Raw genomic sequence first — 14,109 nt, 5'->3', positions numbered from 1 at the left:
GGGCTCATTAGACTGCCTTACTGTTCTGCCTGGCTGGAGGACCAGAGCACTAGGTGTAGCTAATTCCCCCCTTTGAGCTCACCTTTACAGGTACAAGACAGCGAGGCGGCATGGCCTCCCACAGAGACTGACAGGGAGGGACGGCCGCTCAGCCTATAAGTAGGGATGTAAAAGTTTAATCTGTTAACCAATAAGCAGTCTTATTGGTTTCCAATAACTAAACCCACAGCGTGGGGCCAGAACCCCAGCTGCGGGGCCCCACATAAAATGTGGGGGTGCTGCATCCCTATTTACATCCCTACCTACAAGTGTTATTCCTCTTTCATACCACTCAAGCTATAAAGGTGCCTCAGACTTTTAAAATTCCCATAGGCTAGGTAAAGGTTGCCAGTTAAGTGTTATGCCAACCTCCAACCACCATAATATATGCAAACATAAAACTCTTCAGGGTGGATAAAAATCAATGATTTTTTTAAATAAAAATTCTGATTTTTTATTGAAATCCAATTTTTTTGATAAAATACATTGAGAGAAATAAAACCTAAAGATAGTTTTAATTAAGATCCATGATGAGATATCTTTGAACTATAATGTAACAGGGATTATAAATTCTAATTCTATAGTATGAGACAATATATTCATGTCATGTTTAAGAAAAGTTTTGTAAATGAGTTCCAATAGTTCATGGATTAGGGACCCAATTTTATGGGGTTCCAGGGGCTTCTGTATAGATTATTTAGGTTAATCTTTCTATCTACCCAATGGGACTCAGTGCTCAGTCTAGAAGATACCATCAGAGATGCTTAGTTTTGCAGTTCTCAAACTGTGGATTTGTGTTTCCAGAGATAACATGCTTGTTAACAGCAAAAATGTTTTTAAATAAATAAATAATATATAGAGGTGAGAAATAACAGACCTCAACCCTATTGTCCCTCTGCAAATTTGTGCACACAGAGTCAATCCCTTACCTCTCTCTAAAAGTGCAAAGTTTCAAAAAGTTCAATGAATAGAAGATTGTTGGGGGTGGAATAGATCTGGACAAGGAGAAGAAGTCTAGAGATAAATGTGAGAAGGGAGGGACAGGCAGTAGAAACAAAAGTAAAACTGTTTGAGCAGCATATTCCAGAAGTCTCGAGGTCTTTCTGAGTGTGGCCTTCATTGATTTGAGATCTACCATACCATTCTCTCACTAAAAAGGAAAACCTGTAATGGCAGCAGACCGTAAAAGATACCCAGTTTGGGAATATTTTAATGAAGTTCATCTACCTGTGGGTAAGACAGGCATGCGTGCAAAATGCAAACAAGTGCAACAAAGAAATGCAAAGCCTGGTTGTCTAAATGAAACAACATCATGAGAAGTATTCCTTCTCAGGAGGAAGCTGTGTTGAAGATGATGAAAGGAACATGTCTGAACATGCAGGATCCTCAGGTTGGTAAACTTTTTTTTATTTCATAATTCTTTCTTAAGGACTGCCTGTCTTCCTTCTGGACTATTCTTGAATTCTCATGTTTGAGCAAAAAATATAGTTGTTACTCTATGGTACTACCATTTTAGATGCAGTTGTGATTAAAACTAAAAAGCTGAAATAGGCAGATCTTTTTACCATTTCCCCTTTAAAGTACTACTGAGTGTCAGTGAATGCAATCAGTAATACTAAATGAGCAGTATGGTGGTAATAATTAAATAACTTCACTGACTTATTTTGTTTAGGAGAATCCATCCTCATCATACAGGATTCTGTATCCTTCAAAATCACCATCATTTTTTTTATAGTTTCAGAGTTATCTGCTAATGATAGTGTTTCAGTCACATTATGTATGTCACATAGCCACAGTAAAAAAAGAAAAAAAAAAAAGGATCTCCATCATCCAGAAACAACTATAGATAAGTTTGTGATAAGAACCAGAAGATTACAAAGAATAGTAATTGATGAAAAAATTGCCCGGTTTGTTTATGCAACAAACTCTCCTTTCCGTGTGACTGAGAACCCATACTTCATTAACATGGTTCAGTCATTAAGACCAAGATAAAGTCCATCTAATGGAGTAGCTGTCACAGGCAAATTGCTGGATAAAACGCATGAAAGAGAAATTGAGCAGTGTGCAAACGGTCTAGAGGGTAAAATTGTTAACCTGAGTCTTGATGAGTGGAGCAATGTCCACAATGATCCTGTTGTATTTACCTGTGTGACAACAGAAGGGGGGAAATGTCTTTCTTACAGAAATAATTGATACACCAGGAAATGCACACACAGGAGAATATTTACAAGTAGCAGTAAAAGCTACAACAAACTGAAAAAAAATTCAAATGTCTAGTACACAGCTTGGTCACAGATAATGCTGCAAACGCATCCAAGATGAGAAGAAATTTAGAAGAGATTGAAGAGAGTCCCAAGCTAACAACATACGGTTGCAGTGCTCATTTCATGCACCTCCTAGCCAAAGACTTCAGTGTTCCAAAAATAAAGGCTAATGTTGTTGAAATTGCAAAATACGTCCATAATAACCACTATGCAGCAGCTGCTCTGAAAAATGTGGGAGGAACCAAGCTAACTCTCCCACAAGACTTGCAATGCAACTCAATAGTGGGTCGTTTTGAGCACTATATCAAGATCTGGACTAATCTGATGACAATTTGTGAAAAAAATAGATAGCACTGTCACAGCCAAAGTTCTTAACATTGGGCTGCAGAGTACCCTAAAGCCTATTTCTGTAGCCTTGAACAAAATGCAGGGAAATAGCTGTTTTACTGCTGATGCTATTGAAATTTGGAAGGAACTGAGTGAGATCTTAAAGAGAAATATGCAATGACAGAGTTAAATTACAAGCGCACACACACAAAAAAAAACGAATGGGACAAGCACTACCTCCAGCTCATTTTCTTGCAAATATTTTCAATATTCAGTATCGGGGTCAAACCTTAACTGCTGAAGAGGAGGAGTTGGCTATGACACGGATATCCAGCAATCATCTCTCCATAATACCAACTAAAATAAACTTGAGGGCTAAGAGTGAACCATTCAAAAAAATAGAAGTTTGCTGATCATTTTTTAAAGAAAGAAAGTCACACCAGAGAACTGGTGGAAGTCAGTTAAGCACTTGGATTCAGAGGCTGCTGAAGTGATAATCTCAGTTTTAACGGCAGTAGCTTCTTCTGCCGGTGTAGAAAGAATATTATCTTCCTTTGGACTAATTCATTTCAAATTGAGAAATCATTTGGGACTTGAAAAAGCAGGAAAGCTTGTTTTTCTTTTCCAGATTAAGAACAAACAGCAAAATGAAGGTGAAGACGACCAAATTAGCTGCAGAAGCCAATATTTTAAGTTTCTCATGTTGACCTGGCTGACAGTCGATTTGTTGTTTTTTTTAAAACATGTCGTTTAACTATTTTAGTTAAAAACCATTAACAAAAACAAACCTGATTTTAAAAAACTTGAATGTTTAACTAAATTCAAGAATTCATATATTGTTTTGTTAAAATATAATATGTTTGCTGTTGAAGAAAAAATCCAGAATACACAACATTGTTGTTTTAGTTAAATAAAACAATTTAAACGTCTGTCTGGTGATGTTCTCCTCCTAATACAGAATGGCAAGAAAATCCTCCAAATAGTTCATCATGAATTATCTCCAGTTCAATAGGTTAACCTCCCAATGACTTCATAAATATCTACTTCAGCCACCTTTGGTAAATGAAATAACCAATCACTCACTCAATTTCTGATACAGCTGTAAAACTAATCTAAAAAGTTTTCAAAATAAATCACTTTAAAAACGTATAGTGTGTACCTTCTAAAAATGAAACCTATATTGATCTGAGTTGTTGGTTGTTATAACCTTAATACATATTTTTCACAAGAATACACTTTTATGTAGAAATCCATGGTTAAATTGAGTCTTCCTGACTAGGGATTTAAATCAAATCCACCCTGAAACTCTTCACTAAAATTTTTAGTTTATGTAGCTAACTCAAATAGTTACAATCTATTGGGCCAATGCAAGCACCATAACATGAAAAGTAACTCCTTGGACTACAAGATTTTATGTAAGAAGATAGTTTCTTGTGCAGTAATCCATTTTAATCAAAAATAAATTACATTTTTCTTTAAATCAGAAGAGCTGAATAGCCTTTTAGCAACCTGTCATAAACAGATAAGAAAAAGTTAATAGCACAGAAGTACTTTATATCTCTTTGACTATAAAGGGTTAACAAGTTCAGTAAGCCTGGCTGTCACCTCACCAGAGAGCCAATCAGGGGACAGGATACTTTCAAATCTTGAGGGAGGGAAGTTTTTGTGTGTGTGTTAAGAATTGTTGTTGTGTCCTCTGGGGCTCCCAGAGGGACCAGACGTGCAACCAGGTTCTCTCCAATCTCCTGAATACAGGCTCTTATATGTGTCAATATAGTAGTACTTGATAGATAAGCGAGTTAGGCTTATGTTTGTTTCTTATTTGCAAATGTGCATTTTGCGCTGGAAGGAGTTTTATAATGTGTATTCGGCTGGAGGAGTTCAAATTCTATTTTTGCTGAAGGATTTTAATTTGTACTTGTATTACTCTAGGCTGGGAGGGTATTCCCAGTGCCTTATAGCTAAAAACCTGCTGTAACCTACCATCTTAAATTTACAAAGATAATTTTACGTTTTTTCTTAATTAGTTCTCTCTTGTTTAAAACCTGATGTTTTTTTCTGTGTGAGACCCCATGGAACGGTCTTGGATCACCAGGGAATGGTGGGGAAAAGGAGGGAAGGGGGAGAGAAGGCTAATTTCTCTCGTGTGTTAGGTACTTGTCTCTCTCAGGAGAGTTCTGAGGATGGGGAGAGAGAAGGACGGGAAGGTGCATTTCCTCCTCTGTTTAAAATTCAAGGAGTTTGATCACAGTGATCTTCCAGTAACCCAGGAGGGGGAGCCTGGAGAAGGCAACGGTGGGGGAAGATTTTCTTTCCTGTGCTAAGATCCAGAGGGTTGGGTCTTGGGGTCCCCGGCAAGTGTTTGGGGGGAACCAGAGTGTACCAAGCAACTGAATTCAGGTTGGGATGCACCAGGTTCTAAGCTGGTAATCAAGCTTAGAGGAATTCATGCTGGTACCCCATCTCTTGGACGCTAAGATTCAGAGTGGAGAATTGTACCATGACACAAGCACTTATGGAACGCTTTAAGAAAAAACAGTTACAGTGCTTGGTGGCAGGGAGTCTACCACTTTAACTAGATCAGTAAAACTTGTGTGTAGGCAAGCCCTAACAATACAAATGCTTACAAACCCTTGACTACAGAGGTTTAATGATTAGAAAAACAGACTAGAATAATTAGTGATGAGAGAATACACTACTCAGAGCAACTATTCTGTGCAGGTAGGTTAGTGTTCGATTAACAGGAATGGTGACAAGGAGGACCAGTCATATGTTCAACTAATCTTCTTAAGTTTTTTTTCCATTCGTCAATGGTTCTAGAACTTCTAGTTAATCTCCCCTCAAATACACTTCGACCCCGATATAACACTGTCCTCGGGAGCCAAAAAAAAAACTTACCACGTTACAGGTGAAACCGTGTTATACCGAATTTGCTTTGATCCGCCAGAGAGTGCAGAGCTGACCCCCTAGAGCACTGCTTTACTGCGTTATATCTGAATTCATGTTATATCCTGTCGCGTTATATCGGGGTAGAGGTATATACGAAAAGGGATGTCTTTCTAGCATTCTTGTCAAATCTTTGACACGGTACAAGCTTTGCAGCAACCATACAGGATGTGGAGCCACTTGCTACCTCAGTGCTTTAGGAGCATATAGCCACATTGGATCAAAAAAATTAAAAATCATCATCCTACAGTCTAGGATTTTTTTCAGAACTGTAAACTGGTCTAACTAGAAGTGCTTCCACAATAGACATGTTTAATTACAGTAACTCATTACTTAACGTTGTAGTTACGTTCCTGAAAACTGCAACTTTAAGTGAAACTATGTTAAACGAATACAATTTTCCCATAAGATTTAATGTAAATGTGGGGGGTTAGGTTCCAAGAAAAAAATTGGGGGCCAGACAAAAGGCTTTATAGACTGTAGAGTACTGTACTGTGGTTGGGAGGTGCTCCTGGCTTACCCCAAATAGACACAGCCCGCTGCAGACAATGATGCAGGCAAGGATGCTAGGAAGCAACTTGCAAAGCAGCAGTGACAGCAGCTTACCCCCAAGAGCCGACTTTGCCAAGGGATGCTCCAGGCCCATCTCTTCCCATCCCACTCCACTCCAGACCCGCCTCTTCCCGTCCCCGACCCACCTCCTCCCCAGAGCAGGCTTAGGACTTTCTGGGAGGGATGGGGAGGAGCAGACTTTTAATCGCACTGTTAAACAATAGAATACCAATTGAAATTTATTAAATATTTTTGGATGTTTTTCTACAGTTTAAAATATATTGATTTCAGTTATAACACAGAATACAAAGTGTACATTACTCACTTGATATTATTTTTGAGTGCTAATATTTGCGCTGTAAAAATGATTTTAAGTATTTTTCAATTCACCTCATACAAGTACTACAGTGCAATCTTTGTCATGAAAGTGCAAGTTGTAAATGTAGATTTTTTTTGTTACATAACTGCATTCAAAAACAAAACAATGCAAAAAAACTTTAGAGCCTACAAGTCCACTCAGTCTTTGTCTTAACAATTGGCCAAACTTTAAGACAAATAAGTTTGTTTATATTTATTGGAGATAATGCTGCCCACTTCTTATTTACAATGTCACCAGAAAGTGAGAACAGGCATTCATGGAAGACTTTTGTAGCTGGTATTGCAAGTGTCAGCTAGTCTGAGCGCTGGTTCCATATGCTAAACATTCGTATGCCCCCTTCCTTGCTTGGCCACCTCTAGAGAACATGCATCCTGCTGATGACGCTCGTTAAAAAAAAAAAAAAATTCATTAATTAATTTGTGAATGACTCTAAGGAGAATGTATGTCTCCTGTTCGTTTACCATCGCATTCTGCCATTTTCTCTCCCTATGCTATATAGTCTGGTGATGACTCCGCAGAAGTTGTTCATTTAGACAATTCACTGTAAGATTTGACCACAAAACGCCAGAGGTAGCCAGTGAGATTTCTAAAGATAGCTACAGCACTAGACTCAATGTTTAAGAATCTTGAATGCTTCCAAATCGAGAGGACCGTCTTAAACGAGTAACACTCTGATTACGGATAACTACAGAACCCAACCAAAAAAAAGAAACATCAACCTTCTTGCGGTGGCATTTGATCAAATAATGAAAATTGAACCATGCACTGGCCTGCGTGCTTTGGATAGTTATCAGCAAAAGCCCTAATCAACATGGATGATGTTCTCTGAAAGGTGGCGAAGCATGAAGGACATTGAATGAATGGTGGCTGAAGCATGAAGGGACATATGAATCTTTAGCGCATCTGGCATGTAAATATCTTGTAACACCGGCTACAACAGTGCCATGCTAACACCTGTTCTCACTTTCAGGTGACACTGTAAACAAGAAACAGGCAGCATTATCTCCTGTAAATGTAAACAAACTTGTTTGTCTGAGCAATGGCTGAACAAGAAGGAGGACTGAGTGGACTTGTAGGCTCTAAAGTTTTACAGAGTTTTATTTTTGAATGCAGCTTTTTTTTTGTACTTAATTCTATATTTGTAAGTTCAACTTTCATGATAAAGAGGTTGCACTACCGTACTTGTATTAGGTGAATTGAAAAATACTATTTTTTTTATAGTGCACATATTTGTAATTAAAAATAAATATAAATTAGCACTGTACATTTTGTATTCTGTGTTGTAATTTGAAATCAATATATTTGAAAATGTGGAAAACATCCACAAATATTTAAATAAATGGTTTTCTATTATTGTTTAACAGCATAATTAATCGTGCTATTACTTTTTTGAATCACTTGACAGCCCTACTCAGGGTATGTTTACACGGCAGAGCCTAGGCCAGCATAGCTGTGTCACATACCCCATTAAAGTAGATGCAGGAGTAGTATACGTTTTTCTGTCAGTGTAGGAACCCTACTACCTCAAATGATGTTAGCCATGCCATCAGCAGTCCTGTTTCCTTGACATAGCTGCATCTCTACTGCGTGTTTTGTCAGCATTGTTATGCCAGTCAGGAGTTTATTTTCATACCCCTGACCGACACAGCTATGCTGACATTAATCTTACTTATAGGCCAAGCCTTAGAAAGAATCAAATCTAGGTGGATATCTTTCCTAAAAGATTCATCCAGAGCTTTTCCACTTCCATGAAGGCTTGCATGAACTAACCAGTCTTGCATCAAACTCTGAAAGAGGCATACTGAGGCTCAGTTTCAGGCCTAATGTACAAGTAAAAGTTTTGCTGGCATAGCTATGACAGTTAGGAGTTGGGGGGAGCGGGGGAAATGTGCATCCCTAACACACACAGCTAAGCTGGCAAAAGTCCTGGCATAGATGCAGTTACTCTAGCAAAACAGTCCTTTCATTAGTATAACTTATTTCATTCATGGAACTGGTACAATTCTTTTGCAGATATAAACTGTGTCTACACTAGTGGTGTTCGCCAGTATAACTATGCTGGCAAAACCTTTCTAGGCCAGGCACTAAAACGTTAGGTTGACCAAGCTGCATCGCTCAGGGATGTGAAAAATCCACCCCCCTCAGTGACACAGTTAAGCTAACCTAACCCCCAAGGTAGACAGTGCACAGTTGATGAAAGAACTCTTCCACTAACCTTGTATGGCTTCTCGGGGAGGTGTATTAATTACTCCCCTCCCACCACTGTAGTCTCTACCCCAGTGGTTCCCAAACTTTAACAGCCTGTGAACCTCCTTCACTAGCACGTCAAGTCTCGCAAACCCCCTCTTAAAAATGAATATTTCCAGTGATTTTCTCCTTTACCCGAGTATAAATTATAAAAGCAGTGATCTTGAAAATATAAAATTTGTTTTATGACATGCTTATTACACACTTGTATTATTTATCATTACAGTATTTTTATTACATTATGAAAATGGCAACACTCTTCCAAGATCTCACTTTCGTTGCTTGTATCACTTTGAACAAGCCTGTTATAAGACAAGGCTCCTATGTTTCACATCTGATACTCCTTGATGAAACAGCATGAAGGTATTTAAGAGGCCAACTCAAAAGAGTTCCTCCTACACAAGCTTTCAGATCTTGAGCAGTCCAGGCAAACATCACACGTTACAACAAAGCTTAAACTTGTTCTTCATAATAAATTTTAAAAACAATACTAGCTATTTAATTTTAAAAACAGCAAAAAATATTCACCTCCCTTTCTGTTTCTTATAAGGAGTCTTGAAGTTTAAATCTCCTCAGTGTGATAGATATGCTTGCTTTGATCTGCTTAGCTCTTGGAAGTCCAGGAGCTGTGGGTTGCTGACCCTGTGCTGCCTAGGGTCCCTAGGGACAGCTCTGTCTTCCATTAGGGACCTTTTTCCTCCCAAGAACCCCTGTTTGGGAACCACTGCTCTACACTGAAGTGCTGCAATGGTGCAGATTCAGCACTTCTAGTGAAGACATATTCCTAGTGCAGACAAGGTGGGTATATATAATTGGAGATATACCTATCTTCTAGAACTGGAAGGGACCTTGAAAGGTCATTGAGTCCAGCCTGCTGCCTTCACTAGCAGGACCATGTACTGATTTTTGCCCCAGATCCTTAAGTGGCCCCCTCAAAGACTGAACTCACAACCCTGGGTTTAGCAGCCCAATGCTCAAACCACTGAGCTATCCCTCCCTCCAAGAGCAGGTCTACACTACAGAATTACTTCGATATAATGACATCACTCAGTGTGTGAATAATCCACATCCCTGAGCGACAGTTATACTATCCTAAGTGCTGGTGTAAACAGCTAAGTTTCTCCCCCCGACATAATTACCACTCCTTGCAGAGGTGAATTAACTATGCCAACAGGAGAGCTCTCTCCTATCAGCATAGAGCATCTTCATTAAAGCGCTACAACAGCGCAGGTATGTCGATGCAGCATTTCAAGTGTAGACCTGCTCTCAGTCTGATCTTCAGTGATAGTTAATTCTACAAACAATGACTCTCTCCTGAGAGCATCTTGGCCACCACTAGAAAGTGAGAGTTCCCTCAGTCTTAGAAATAGACGTACATAGACAAGGGTTCTCACAACACATTTTTTGGTGGCGTCAGTGCAGGCACCAACTCTTGCTGGTGGCTGCCCTGGGGCTGAAGCCCAAGCCCCTCCATCCCTGGGAAAGTGAGTTGGGAACTCAATGGCCACCTGCAGAGTCCCAGCTTCCTATGGTGCCACACACACCAGCCCATGTGTCTCCAGAGGCACCACTCAGAGCCCCCTAGGAGGCTGTTGGTGCAGGATACCAATCCCTGTTGCTAGTGCCAGCAAACACCAAGGTGGCTCATCCAGGAGCAATGGCTGGGTGCTACAAGGAGGGGTCATTGCTTTACCTCCTCCCCGCCCAGGAGGCTGTCGTGGCCGCAAAATTCCACTGGTAGCCACATGTGGCCATGGTGGCGGCATTTGAGAAACGCTGAACTAGTGGACCATTCTGTAGGAATAACACTTTCTCTATGTACCTATGTTGCAATTTTGGACAGGTCAGTTATTTCTTTAGAATAACAACTTGCTTTAACTATTCATATACATTGTGTAATACAGATTTGTTGTAATATCCCATGTGTAATCATTCTTCAGTGACACACTACTTAATGTAAGAGTTGTACCTTTGCCTGGTCCTCCTGCTAGCAAGCCCCAGTATAATATAAAGTTCTCATGTCAGACAACATTTTGAAGCTCCAAGGTAGTATTCTTAGTACAGCATGTACTATTAATTAGAAGCTATTACATTTCAGTGAAAAATGCACAAAACCTTACAGGAGCTCATCATAAGGGCTCCCAAACCAGAATCAGCCACCTTAACAGGAAATTATATTGGAATGAAAGAAATTTAACAGAGTAAGTCTGAAGTTATTAACTTCTTACGGTGAAATAGAAGTCTCTACCTCCTCAATGGTTGTACTAATATTCCTTCCTCTCAAAGACCCCAAATCCCCCTCCTTCCCTTTGGAGACCATCAACACTATTATTTAGTAACTCAAAGGACTGCAAGTGAAAGACGTGAGGTATTTCCACCCTGTTACCCTAACTCAAGGTGGGAAATACAGAAGTAATTCAGTTACTATCCTATCTGTTATTGGCACATCAATGAGGAATGACAGCACTCTCTTCCTACAGCAGAGGTGGGCAAATGTTTTGGCATGAGGGCCACCTCTGGGTATGGAAATTGTATGGCAGGCCATGAATGCTCATGAAACTGGGGGGTGGGGCTGGGGATGAGGGGTTGGTGGGCAGAAGGGTGCTCCAGGCTGGGACCGAGGGGTTCAGAGGGCAGGAGGAGGGTCAGGGGTGCAGGCTCCGAGTGGCACTTACCTCAAGCAGCTCCCAGAAGCAGTAGTATGTCCCCCCTCCAGCTCCTATGCTGAAGTGCAGCCAGGCGGCTCTGCACACTTCCCTGTCCACAGGTGCCCCCCCGAAGCTCCCATTGGCTGTGGTTCCTGGCCAATAGGAGCTGTGGGGGCAGCACTTCAGGCAGGGGTAGTGCATGGAGCTTCTTGGCTGCCCCTACATGTATGAGCTGGAAAGGGGACATGCCACCGCTTTTGGGAGATCAGCGGAGCAGGACAAGCCCCAGACCCCACTCCCCAGTGGGAGCTCAAAGGCCAGATTAAAACATCTGGAGGGCCAGATGCAGCCCCCAGGTCATAGTTTGCCCACCCCTGACCTACAGCATGAAGCCTCTGCAGAGTTTGGCAAAGGATTAAGGCAAATTCTGATCACCCATCTAGCAATACATATTGTGCTTGTTGTAAGACAGAAGGAATAACCCTAGGGCCTACCAAGGAGCATGGGACATTGAAATGCTTAGTCAGTTCCCTTACTACATGCTGGATTCTGAAGAATGGCTAAAATTTCACTCCGTATACAGATGTGAGAAAAGGAGACTTCATCGGTTCATATGTTGAAGGTGATCTTTGCAACCATAACAGCTAGAGATTTATTTCAGATTAAAGCAGAAACGCTACAGAAACGGATGTTGTTGCAGACGACAGGTGTTCGTAACACACGCACAACAGGACATTTTCCAAGTTTAAAGAAACCCACTTCCATTTCCCAGGACCCTTGCAGGCCAGGCGGCAGTCTAGGAGGGCTTTGGGTGGCCAAGTCAGACGCTCCCGTGACGCTGCCCTATTACAACGTCCCCGGCGATGTCGCACGGGCGGAGGACCGAGCCTGCCGCAGCAAAGGCGCTGAGCCCTCCAGCGCCCTTCCCCCTTGCAGAGCCGCCGAGAGAAGGCCGGGCAGGCGCCGGCATCAGAAAAGCCCGGTCCAGAGCCAGTCAGGAACGCAGCGAGGTAGCCCTGCGGTCCGCAGCGGTTGTTGCTGGGACACGCTCCCCCACCCAGCCGCGAACACGCGGTGGCCCACGCCGCCGGTCCCCAGCCGCGGGCAGCGCCCCTCTCCCACAGGAGCCCAGGGCTGGACTGAGTCAGAGCCGCGTGAGTCCCCCGCTCCACTAGTACCTTCCCGGTCACTCCATCCCGGCAGCGCCGCCGGCTCCGCGTCCCACAGCTCCGAGACCGCCACAACCATAGAGAGCGGGCCATGCCTCGCCGCGCCCTCGCGCCGCCTCCGCCGGCGGCAGGGAGAGGGGACGCCGCCGCCACTGGAGCGGGCGAGGTAGCCGCGCGGGTGATGCTGGCTGCGTGTCCGGGACGCGCGTAACCGTGTGGTGTCGCGCCTCTCACCAGGCGTGTCCCCGCCCCCTCAGCCAAAGCACGGGACTATAGTTCCCAGCATGCTCTGAGGCTCTCCCTCGCGTAGGCACCAAGCCGTCCCTGAGAGAGCACGTGAGGTATTTCCCCTTCCTGACATTTACCTTCCTCCTCCAATAGATGAGAGCGCCGCCTTGCATGCTGGGATATATAGTATTCACAAGAAGCATGGCATGTTGGGATATGTGGTTTCCACAGGCCTCAAAAATGCAGCTATGTGACCCATTGTATAAATCTGGGTGCTATTAACCCGCTGTAGCTTGTCCCCTGGTTTCCTCTGCCAGCTGACAAGGCCTTCATTGTAATTGCTGATGAGACGAACTGAGTGGGGGAAGGGAGGTTCTGCACAGAAACTTGGCCTGGCAAGTGGAATGTATAAATACACAGCCACCTCTCCTGCTTAGATGTAGTCTTGGGAACTTATTAGAGGTTGACTTCAGGATACTTACTTTGTGTATTTTGACAGGTGATGTTGACAATGTGGGGTTTGATGGTTACAAAGCTTTACCTTTTTGAAGTGCCATGTCTACTGTCATTAAAAAAAATTAGTCTGTCCTCTTCGCATTGTGTGATTTCCTACAACTGAAAATTTAAATCAATACAAATTGAAAACATTCTTTAAAATAATCACTTTTATCTGTCAAAATTATAAAAAAAAACTTCTGCCAAGCTTAGTTATATGTTAAACAATCTTTATAGAAATTGTCAGTAGAGCCGTCTCTAGGATGCCAGTCAAACACAGATTTACTAACTCATATAGTTAAATCAACAAAGAATGCACAAATACAATAGTTGTTAATAATTTTACTTTTTATACAAGTGCACAAGCAAAATGATGGAAACTTCTATCAGTTACTGTTTCTGAGTAGGTTCAGCTTGATGGGTGGTGAAGCATATTCAGGTTAACATTGTCAAGCTGGAGGCTAAGCCTCCTCAAACCTTGGGCCACCAGGGTGGAGGGGCAGTGGTGGATTTGGAGCCCCTGGAAAAATCTCCCCCCTGCCATTACCCCGGGGCCATGGCAGGGGCACAGACTTTTCTGGTCTCAGGGCCACAGCTGGGGATGGGGGGCGGGGGGGGTGAGAAGAGTGAATGGGGCCTTGGGATGGAAGAGGCAGAGCCGGGGTGGAATGGCATGTGGACATGGGCAGGGCTGCAGCAGGAGGGGGACAGAATGGCAGAGGGGCTCCTAGCTCAGAGCTTCAGCAGTCCAGCCCAGGCTAAGAGTTCTGCATGATCCCAGCCAAGGCTGAGAGCTTAACTCCAGCTGGGACCAA

The 14,109-nt window shown here is 42.5% G+C and overlaps 1 protein-coding gene across 1 annotated transcript in view; it reads right to left on the bottom strand.

Moving 5' to 3' along the window:
• XPOT (exportin for tRNA) overlaps nucleotides 1-12,718 on the bottom strand; it is an 86,826-nt gene extending 74,108 nt beyond the window's left edge. Inside the window, 1 exon segment of the mRNA XM_075063460.1 lies at nucleotides 12,581-12,718. The gene's annotated coding sequence lies outside the window, so the exon portion shown is untranslated.
• Nucleotides 12,719-14,109: the final 1,391 nt, after the last annotated feature.

The sequence above is a fragment of the Chelonoidis abingdonii genome, chromosome 1 (assembly GCF_003597395.2).
Source record: "Chelonoidis abingdonii isolate Lonesome George chromosome 1, CheloAbing_2.0, whole genome shotgun sequence".
NCBI classification, from domain to species: domain Eukaryota; kingdom Metazoa; phylum Chordata; order Testudines; family Testudinidae; genus Chelonoidis; species Chelonoidis abingdonii.
The sequence above is the reverse complement of the archived record's forward strand: the minus strand, read 5'-3'. Positions and strand labels throughout refer to the sequence as shown.